Here is a 2981-nt window from a genome sequence, read left to right as displayed (position 1 = left end):
CTAGAAATTAAAAATTTGTTTAAATTAAGTGGTCATAACCTAGTTCTTCGAGGGTAAACCAAAATACTGATGTATATAGTAAGGTTAGGGGTAGAGTACGGGCTATGTTATTTAGGTGTCTGGGTTGTGGTAGGTAGGAATAGTTAAATATATATGAGGTGTAGAAGTGCACATAACTAAAAGAGAGGATTTAAGGGTTATAATATCTAAAGGTTTTCATCAATTTATGGATACAGGAGGGTTTGAAATCTGACCTCTTATTAATTAGTTTATTTTTATCAGGGAATTTAATAATTTTCAAAAGTTCAAGGGAGCATAACTGGCAACCAGTTCTATTATCTTTATGTGTACCCTACTTTTACACTTATAACAGATTGGAGGTCTCCCTTCCACCACAATTCTTAGTCATGCTCCGTCGGGGAGCTCCACCTCCTCTGCTATATTGTGCAGATCTGCTAAGGTTATGTGTACGTGTGCATCTATACCAAATCCCCACCAGTTGATCTCTCTCGATTTTTCTGTTTTCAAAACTTCCACTTCGTCCTTGCAATTATGAATAACGCCTGTAACCAGCCATACCGGATCTATTTCGGGAGGTGCCTGTCCAATTCTCACATGTGCAGCTTTTCTTCCACAATAGGTAGGTAAAAGGGCCCACCTAGCCGTTCTTAAGGGTACAGTGGAGTGCTTTTTCGCCTCTACCTCACTCGCAAATCTCACTTCCACCATACCGAACTTCCTTCCACGTGCGTAGAATGTTGTTAATTGTTTGATTTCGCTTAGGCACCGCTCCAATTCGTCCATCTCTGCCACTTCTATTTTCTTTGTTTCAACATTAAGCGTTCTGTGTGTTATAATCTAGCACGACTGGCTAGATGAAGAAGTCTGCTTCACTCTCGTAAGGATATACTATTTCAGTGAAATACATTCACTGGTTACAAAAATTAGAAATAATGAATTTCTAAATCTCTGAGACTTAAGCAGTAGTGATGCGATAAAGTAGTTGTATACTGCCAACTTAACGTGACAGTCCCAATAAGGGAATATACTACTGCTGTTTAGCCCTCTCCCCCTCGTAAGGATAAGGGCACAGGAAATGTGTCAAGGCCTAATAGGAAGCAGTCTGGCTTCCTAGGGCTAAACAGCAGTAGTATATTCCCTTATTGGGACTGTCGCGTTAAGTTGGCAGTATACAACTACTTTAATCATATCATCCTCTGGAATATCTTGCAAGTTATCGGTTTCCAAAATTCCTTGGAGTTTTCACTTAACTCAATTTCCTGCAGAATTTTCGCTCTTATTCTCACATGACGAGCAATAGAGGTCTCATGGAATAAGAAGTCCTTATCCAGGTAGCCTGTTCGCAACGCTTTGACAACACAGCTATCTGTGATTTTGGTCCGTGAATTTGTCACCTAAAGTCATGATCTCTTGTAGTCTGGGCTTCACAAAATTTCCATGCTCGTTTCTCACTATTCTGTTTTCAATGTAGTCATTAGTTTCCATGCGTAAGTGGTCCTTGAATGGTTTATTTATTGAAATATCAAGAGTCTGGAGATAAGCAGTCATTCCTGCGGGAATCATGGTTTGATCTATTCTCCTTTCTGCAAGGAAGTTCTTCATGTCTTTTGCGCTGTGGGTGCTGGCTGAATCCCAAACTATCATACCTCTTTCGCTTCCTGGCAAAATCAATGGTAGCATGAAATCGATCCATTTCCTTAAAACTGCCTGTGTATACCATGCCTTTTCAGTTTCCAGAACACAGATGCCTCAAACGCGTTCAATTCTGTCCTTGCCTTTGGTGATGATTAAAGGTGGAGCTTTACTTCCATCGAGGCGAACTGCCGAAATACATGTAACTCGTGCACTTTCGTAGCCAGTGGAGGGAATGTAAATTGAAGACGTAACCCTTTGATCGATTGTCGATTGAGATCCTTGACCCATGAACACTGCAGTTTTATCCATAGCAATCATGTTGGGGAGACTGTACTTACTAAAGTCTATCCCATCAACAAAGGACTTAAATGTGAGTGCACGTTTAATAATATGGGCATCTTTCAGTTTGAACAGTGTTGTTGACCTTCTCAGAGAAAATTCATGTCGCTGAAGGAACCAGTTTTGATGCTTCTGGAAATATAGTGCATTGTAGTGCATTTTTAAGGGCAAATGTTTGAATATCGGCTCTTGTTCTCCTTTCAGCAACCCATTCGCGAATGATGTTTTCCAACTCAGAAAATAGCGGTTGTCGACCTGATCCACGCTTGCATTTCTTTGCATTTCCCTTGTCCACTTTTTGACTGAGTTTATCGTAGTCTGATCGCCATTTTCGAACCATTCGGAGATCCAAATTCCTTTCTTTACAGGAAGCAGTAAGGTTCTTGCCCTGTGATTCCTCCACTATTCCTTTTTTGTACTTGATTGAATAACTTTTTCTTCCACTCATCTTGTCTTGGGGTGAAAATGAATAGAAAAATGATTTCCTATCCAATGTGGCAATGCTTTCTATTTCAAATTTTTCTCCCATTAAACATTCTATGGATTGATGAAATGTTGTCAGTTGGTGCAGATGCTGCGTGTAAAGATATTTATTCTCTGGACGAAAATCTTCATGGTCCAGGATACAGACTGGCAGCCTGCAATAAAAAGTTATTTATTCTTTTGGAAGCAGGACGGAAAGCCGACATGAGCTGGTATCGAGCAATATATTGCTTTAAGAAACACTGTCTAATTCTGGACCGTAAAACAGCTCTCTTGAGTGTCCCCCACAATCATTCTATAGTCTGTGTATGAATTAACGGGTTTGCCGGATTGACGAAGTTCTCACTATGGTTAATTTGAAAATGGGTATAACCTAAATTTTGAAGGGAACTATAAGCGCCCCAACAGTCACAATAAATAAGATCCTTGACGGATGTGGCGTCTGATTAAGGGGATAAGAGTTGAAGCATTTCGTTTTTCTCCTTCCCCACATTCCGATGATA

The sequence above is a fragment of the Octopus bimaculoides genome, chromosome 1 (assembly GCF_001194135.2).
Source record: "Octopus bimaculoides isolate UCB-OBI-ISO-001 chromosome 1, ASM119413v2, whole genome shotgun sequence".
Lineage (NCBI taxonomy): Eukaryota > Metazoa > Mollusca > Cephalopoda > Octopoda > Octopodidae > Octopus > Octopus bimaculoides.
The sequence above is the reverse complement of the archived record's forward strand: the minus strand, read 5'-3'. Positions refer to the sequence as shown.